Source organism: Macaca fascicularis, chromosome 17 (assembly GCF_037993035.2).
Source record: "Macaca fascicularis isolate 582-1 chromosome 17, T2T-MFA8v1.1".
In the NCBI taxonomy this organism is placed as follows: Eukaryota; Metazoa; Chordata; class Mammalia; order Primates; family Cercopithecidae; genus Macaca; species Macaca fascicularis.
In genome coordinates, this window is record NC_088391.1 from 8537691 (window position 1) to 8545978 (window position 8288).

The 8288-nt window shown below is 42.4% G+C and overlaps 1 pseudogene across 1 annotated transcript; it reads left to right on the forward strand.

Annotated features, from left to right (window-relative positions):
• Positions 1 to 272: 272 nt before the first annotated feature.
• On the forward strand, positions 273 to 799 carry LOC102115836 (large ribosomal subunit protein uL23 pseudogene; annotated as a pseudogene). The gene has a single exon (XR_012426780.1). The product of XR_012426780.1 is annotated as a large ribosomal subunit protein uL23 pseudogene (transcript).
• Positions 800 to 8288: the final 7489 nt, after the last annotated feature.

The following is an 8288-nucleotide window of genomic DNA, read 5'->3' on the forward strand; positions in this document are numbered from 1 at the left end:
TGTTTTGTTTTTTTCATTTGCCTGTCTGCTCAATTTGGATGCAAGTTTGAGGACAGATGTCTTGGATTGTTCATCTTCGTATCTCCCAGTGTGTATTTAGCCCAAGGCAGTACACAGTGTAGGCTCTGAAATCCCAATTGACTTGAAATACTGAAGGCCATCCACTTAGTGGAAAACCCAAAACCAGACCCAGGTTTTGGGCCTCACTCTTAGTTCAGTGCTCTTTCTGCTGGTGAGGGACATTAGAACCACATTAAAAATAAACATGTGGACCCTTTTCACAAGATGGCGCCGAAAGCGAAGAAGGAAGCTCCTGCCCCTCCTAAAGCCGAAGCCAAAGCGAAGGCTTTAAAGGCCAAGAAGGCAGTGTTGAAAGGTGTCCACAGCCACAAAAAAAAGAAGATCTGCACGTCACCCACCTTCCGGCGGCCCAAGACACTGCGACTCCGGAGGCAGCCCAAATATCCTCGGAAGAGCGCCCCCAGGAGAAACAAGCTTGACCACTATGCTATCATCAAGTTTCCGCTGACTACTGAGTCTGCCATGAAGAAGATAGAAGACAACAACACACTTGTGTTCATTGTGGATGTTAAAGCCAACAAGCACCAGATTAAACAGGCTGTGAAGAAGCTCTATGACATTGATGTGGCCAAGGTCAACACCCTGATTCGGCCTGATGGAGAGAAAAAGGCGTATGTTCGTCTGGCTCCTGATTACGACGCTTTGGATGTTGCCAACAAAATTGGGATCATCTAAACTGAGTCCAGCTGCCTAATTCTAAATATATATATATATATATATATATATATATATATATCTTTTCAACATAAAAAAAAATAAACATGTGTCATGTTTGAAAAAGAGATGTGACTTCCTGATGTTGATTACTCACTTTCAATTTCTTCCTAACGTATTCACACACACACACAAACACCAACATTGTGCTTTCAAGCCCACAAAGTTCATGCTGTGGTCCACGAAGATCAGAGTAACGGGCTTTCTGGCAATCAGCTCTAAATTGGTGCCACATCCTGCACTAATGGCCCTGCCTTTAGACCAGATGGAGGCAGATGTTTTGTGGTTTTCCTCATTGTCGCTTGCCCTGGTGTGTTTTGTTTTCATCCCGATGTGTTTCAGTGCGCCTCCCCTCCTTTGAGGAATGAATGCGCATGTATTGTCTATCCTGATAAAGATGTCTGTGTTCTCACAGAAAATTCAGAAGCGAAATTAAAGGGCAGGAAGTCGATCTCGCCTGGTGTTAAAGTCTTTTGCGATACTGTAAGGAACTGGCCCAAGCATCTTCCATTCATCTCCCATTTTCCTTTAGTCTGGGGAATGGGTTCATTCATTGTTTTGCATTCATGTCAACTCTTCATGGTTTTATCCACAGGGCTTTCCCAGAGATTAGGATTCAGCCCCTGATCCAGCGGCCAACATCCTGCTGACAAGACTGCCATAAGCGCCAAGGACCACTCAGATCTTGAAGAAAGCAGCTCTTCTTATCACATCAGGGAAGAGGCCCCTGTTTGGCACTAAAGCACCAAGTGGGATGTGGTGAGATCACAGGATAAAGGTTACTTCCTGTCTTCAGTCTCTTTGATTTCTTTAAAGACTCTCCAGAGGGAAGTAGATAGAGGTGGAAAAGCCCACATTCTTCCTTTTAAAGGACTTCTCAGGGAACTCACCACTCTTAGCCGCTGTCCGGGTTTGAGTTAGTCATCTTACTGTTAGTTCCACACACCCTTTGAATAGGCCTGTGACTGTGTTAGAGGTCACACGGACAACCTAAAGAACTTGCATTCAACCGTTTCCTTCCTAATTGACATTGCTGGGCCTCAGTGGCAGGGCCATGTGTCAACAGCCAAAACATCTCCATTGTGTTCGTACTTGTAAGTTAATGAATCAATGGCTGTTGATTCTGGAGGCATATCTTGATCCTTTAGGTGGGTGCTCCTGCCCTCCCTGCCACCCTAATTTCCTGTCAGTGCTTGTCCCAGTGGGAATACCACACATCTCATCTCATCTGTGTCTTGGAGAGATAGGGCATGACAGGGATTTTCCGGGACTGTGCTGCCATTTTCCATGAAAAACATCCAGGCGTTCCCTTGTTAGGCATTACTTCCTTTGATCACCAGGCTCCCTCCTAGTCAGGGGTACTTTTCTCAGTCAATTTCAAGCCTCAAGGTCATAGATTCCTTGATAAACACTTGCCTCTCCTTGTAGCTGCTTCTTGCCCTCATTTCTGAGGACTAGACCCCAAGCCAGAAGACAAACATGGGGGGCGGTTGCCATCATTTGATTCAAAAATACACTGAAGTGGGAGTCCAATCTGAGAGTTAAGGTTTACTCTCTGTACCTTCATTCACTGGTGTGTCCATACCACTATAGTAAGACCATCCCACCCCCGTGGGACAAGAAGAGGAGAGAGGCAATTATGGAACAGGGTTTAAGGGTAAAGGCTTTAGAATCACACTGCCCAGGCTTCTTACTTGTCTCTGCCATTGCTTGTGTGACCTCAGGCAAGTCTAAAAGTCAGCTTGTTCATCTGTAAAATGGAGATATCCTATTTAATCTCCATAAAAATCATGTAAAGCTAATTCAGCTAAAACATTTAGTGAAGTATTAGGCACAGAGTAAGTAGAGGATGTTGTTTTTATCTCATATGAAGTCATTAGTCACCTGAAAGAGTGCGTATATATGACCTGGCATGGTTATAAGAAGTCATTTCCAGAGCCCTCTTCCGTAGGCAGCTTTGATCACTGAAGCATCAAGCAGTACGCGTCACGTTTATTTTCAACCCCCCAAGTGTTTGCTGTTCTTGTTTTATACATCCAGTTCCTCTGTTGCCCAAACCTACCCTTGTCCAGAGGCTCCCTGTCCACCCCATTCAGAATCTGATGGCTGAAACTACATCAGTGGGGAAGCTATTCTAAGATGTGAATTAATTCAGTTAGAGCATGTGCTGGCCCCAGTGTGAGACATTAGGGGCACAACCTTGAGCCAGGCAGACATGGTCTCTGAGCTTATGGTTTGGATTAGAGAGTAGTATAGTTCCCTCTGCTTCAGCCACAGCAGCTTCTTTACCGTCTCCTGAATATGTCAAGCACATTTCTGCCCCAGAGCCTTTGCAATGCCTGCTTCCACACTTGAACATTACGCTCCCAGACACCTTCAAGACGTGTTCCCTCCATTCCTTCAAACCTCGAATCAAATGTTCTCTTGTTGTCATTTGTGGGATCTCCATGTGATGAGCCCCTGGTCAGCTGTGGCAGTGTTCTGGTTAAGTCACCTCTGAGGCTACACCTGTGTCTGCACCAGCATTCCTCCCGCATACTTCAGAAATGTCTCCTTGGACATAGAAACCACCTCCACAATCTTCCTGTCTTCCCTGGAATCTCTTCGGTAAGAAAGGTGATTTCCCTGTGACCCCACCCTGACTAAGTATGTTCCACCCACAATGCGTTCCCTCAAATACACCTTCCTTGTGGCTGGCACCAAGTGAATTGTCTGCTGTTTGCCCTTGGTTCCTCCGCATGTCTGTGGGCCGATTTATCAGTATGCTTCCAGAGGTCAAGAACTATCTGTTTATTTATACAAGTGTCATTACCAGGTAAATGCATAAATAAGCCAAACGAGAAAACACAGATAAACTTAGCGCCTATCCCAGAGAAGTGACAATGGAGAGTAGTTACTGGTATTAAAGGACAGATTGTTTTCAGCGATGCAGTTTTTCTTTGAGAAGTAGTGTGTGAATGTGGTATTCAAGGTGAATCCTCTCCCCAGCCACTTGTATCCCCATTTGCAGGTGGCCACTGTTGCCTGTTGCATGTGTTCTTTTTTTTTTCAGAGGTTTTGTAATGAACTTAAGTAGGGGTTTCACTATGGAAGACAAATTACTACAATCTGCTTCATAGTCACATGTGGAAATGACTCTTTCCTTCTCTCCTCATCCCAGCCAATGCCTTTCTTCACTTTCCCGTTGAGTTATTTCAATCCAAAGGAGAAAATAAATCAATGTAACAAAAAGAGTTTAAACGAATGTACCCTCCCCACTGTGGACAACTTTATAAGGAACTGCACTTAGCTGAGAGCAGCAGGGTCCTCATAGCTGCTGAGATGTTAGCCTGAAGCCAATTCCTCTATAAGACCATGTCTGCCTGGCTCAAGGTTGTGCCCCTAATGTCTCACACTGGGGCCAGCACATGCTCTAACTGAATTAATTCACATCTTAGAATAGCTTCCCCACTGATGTAGTTTCAGCCATCAGATTCTGAATGGGGTGGACAGAGAGCCTCTGGACGAGGGTAGGTTTGGGCAACAGAGGAACTGGATGTATAAAACAAGAATAGCAAACACTTGGGGGGTTGAGAATACACCTGACGGGTACTGCTTGATGCTCCAGTGATCAAAGCTGCCTATGGAAGAGGGCTCTGGAAATGACTTCTTATAACCATACCAGGTTATATAAGTGCACTCTTTCAGTGCATATATATAATTTCTTCACTAATGAAAAGGTATATGGAATTATAATATTGGATATAATTATGTATTTTAAAGTCTATTATAGGCTGGGCATAGTGGCTCGCATCTGTAATCCCAGCACTTTGGGAGGCCGAGGTGGGTGGATCACCCAAGGTCAGGAGTTCGAGACCAGCCAGGCCAACATGGCAAAAGCCCATCTCTACCAAAAAATACAAAAATTAGCTGGGCATGGTGGGCGCCTGTAATCCCGTTTACTCGAGAGGCTGAGGCAGAAGAATCACTTGAACTCAAGAGACGGAGGTTGCAGTGAGCCGAGATCGCACCACTGCATTTCAGCCTGGGTGACAGAATGAGAGACCCTGTCTCAAAAATAAATAAATAAGTAAGTAAATAAATAAATAAATAAATAAAGTCTATTGTAGGAAAAAAATCCATCTACACTAGATACCAGTAAATATATATATATATAAAAGATATATGAATATATGTATACTTATATATAAAGTATATGTATATTTTAAGGTAGTAGGACTATGATTTTTTTTGGGGGGGGTGGGGATGCAGTCTCGCTCTGTTGCCCAGGCTGGAGTGCAGTGGTGCAATCTCAGCTCACTGCAACCTCCACCTCCCGGGTTCAAGCAATTCTCCCACCTCAGCCTCCCAAGTAGCTGGGACTACAGGTGCATACCACCATACCCAGCTAATTTTTGTATTTTTAGTAGAGGTGGGATTGCCCAGGCCAGTCTTGAATTCCTGAGCTCAGGTGATCTGCCTCCCTGGGCCTCCCAAAGTGCTGGGATTACAGGCATGAGCCACCACGCCCAGCCTAATTTTTATATTTAAATTTTATTTTTTGTATTTTTATAATGAAAAATATAGAATATACTTTACAATTTATAATATTTTATTTGATTTAATTTATCTGGCTCTCACTCTTCATGTGTATTTAAATATTAATTATACTGCATTAAGAAAAGAAAAGTAATAAACTCTTTGATTCAAATACATTCAGCAAATAAAATCCATTCCCTTCTTGTCTAGATGTCTATTTCTTGGGAGCACAGATGGCACCATACAAAGTGGTGATTCTCTTGCTTGCCTGAATATTGGGATCACCTGGAGATGTTTAGAAAAAGACTAATGTTTAAGTTCCAAGAGCAGAGATTTTGATGTAGTTGCTCTGCAGTGTGGCCTGGTTTGGGATTTTTTACAAATCTCCCAAGTAATTGTAATTTGCATTGAAGGTTGAAAACCTTCTTCTTAAAAAAGAAAACAGGAATGAACACCATTGAGAATTCATCAGAATAAAGCATCTAAGAGAGTATCTTTATAGAATACAATCCACCTTGTTTTGCAGTTCAAAAATGAAAAATGGCCCAGAATTAAATAGTTTATTGAAAATAATAATGATCCCCGCTACTTAATATGTGCCTGGCGACTTTACATCTGTCATCTGTAATCATCGTAAGAACACTGAAAGGTAAATAGCATGAGGCCCATCTTTTAAAATTAAATAGTTACATAGTTATTTATTTATTTACTTACTTCCAACTTTTATTTTAGGTTCAGGGGGTACCTATGTGCAGATTTGTTACATGGGTGAATTGCATGTTGCTGGGTTTTGCTGTGCAAATTATTTCATCACCCAGATAGTGAGCATAGTCCCTGATTAGGTAGTTTTTCAATCCTTACCTTCCTTCTACCCTCCAGCTTCAAGTAGGCCCCAGTGCCTATGGTTCCCTTCTTCATGTCCATATGTACTTAGTGTCTAGCTCCCACTTATGAATGAGAACATGCGGTGTCTGGTTTTCTGTTCCTGCATTAATTTGCTTAGGATAATGGCCTCCAGCTGCAACCATGTTGCTGCAAAGAACATGATCTCGTTCTTTTTCATGGCTGTGTAGTATTCCATGGTGTATATGTACCCCATTTTCTTTATCCAGTTCACTGTTGATGGGCATCTGGGTTGATCTCCTGTCTTCGCTATTGTGAACAGTGCTGCAGTGAACACACGCGTGCATGTGTCTTTATGATGAGTGATTTTTTTTTTTTTTTTTTTTTTTTTTTTTGAGACAGAGTCTCACTCTGTCACCCAGGCTGGAGCACAGTGGTGCACTCTTGGCTCACTGCAACCTCCACCTCCCAGGTTCAAGTGATTCTCCTGCCTCAGCCTCCTGAGTAGCTAGGATTACAGGCATGTGCCACCACGCCCGGCTAATTTTTGTATTTTTAGTAGAGCCGTGGTTTTAACATGTTGGTCAGGCTGGTCTTGAACTCCTGACCTCGTGAGTGATGAGTGATTTATATTCCTTTGAGTATATATATACCCAGTAATGGGACTGCCGGGTCAAATGGTAGTTCCGTTTTAATTCTTTGAGAAATCTCCAAACTGCTCTCCACAGTGGCTGAACTAATTTACATTCCCACCAGCTGTATAAGTGCTCTCTTTTCACTGTAATCTCTGCTATTTTTGGAGTTTTTAATAGTAACCTTTCTGACTGGTGTGAGATGGTATCTCACCATGGTTTTGATTTGCATTTCTCTAATGATCAGTGATGTGGAGCAATTTTTCATATGCTTGTTGCCCATGATTATGTCTTCTTGCATGAGACCCACTTTAAAGATGAGACTTATAGAAGTTAAGTAATTTGCCCAAGGATATGCAGCTCTACTAGAAGGAGTTGGAGACTTAAACACAGCTCAGATGCAAAGCCTGCGCTTAGCCACTACCCCACATTGCTTTCATCTAAAAAAAAGATGTAACTGTCGTGCAGAACAATGCATAGAGTATGATTTAACTTTTGTGAAAACAAACAGCCCTCAGTGTGCAGGCATCAAAAAAAGTCTGAATGGATGTTCATCAAACAGCCGACACCCTTCTTGGGGGCGGGCCTACCACTTTTTACTTTAAATACTTAAAATATTTCTGTTGTCTGAGTTTTTTTGTTTTGCAATGAACATGAATTTCATTTGTAATTTATCATTTATAAAAAGTATACATTGCACTAATTACCAATTATTACTAAATTGGAATACTGGTAAGAAACCAATTATTAGTAATAATAATTGGTAATAATTACCAATTATTACCAATTGGAGATAACCATCACTACTAGTTACCAATACTAGTTACCTCCATTACCAATACGGAGGTAACTATCACTACTAGTGTGTTGGTTAAGGGCAAATGTCTAGAGCCAGGCCAAGCGGGCAGCATTCCTGTCTCCCTTTACTGCCACTTCCCTAAACCTTTGAGCCCTTTACTGCCACTTCCCTAAACCTTTGAGCCCTTTACTGCCACTTCCCTAAACCTTTGAGCCCTTTTCTGTCAACCAGGGAGAATCACAGTACCCACCTGAGAAATTTTGTGAGGAATAGATATCCTCACAAAAGGGATATTACCTATATTAGATTACTTATCATCATTGTAGTAATAATCCATGAAGTTCTTTTCACTGAAATATCTTTAAATTTCTTATTTAAACCTGGCAGCCATCCTATGGTAACTCCCATTTTTGCCAATGGGAAACCGAGGTCTAAATCATCCAATACATGAATGGCTATTAAACACAGCTCAGAAGATTCTTAATTTCAAACCTTTCCTTGTGCCAGCCAGTCCTGCTCCAACTCTCTGGGTTCTCAGGAGGTTCCTGATTTGGACAATGACTATGTCATTTTTTTTTTTTTTTTTTTTTTTAGACAGAGTCTCACTCTGTCACCCAGGCTGGAGTGCAGGGGCACCATCTTGGCTCACTGCAACCTCTGCCTCCTGGGTTCAAGTGATTCTCCTGCCTCAGCCTCCCGAG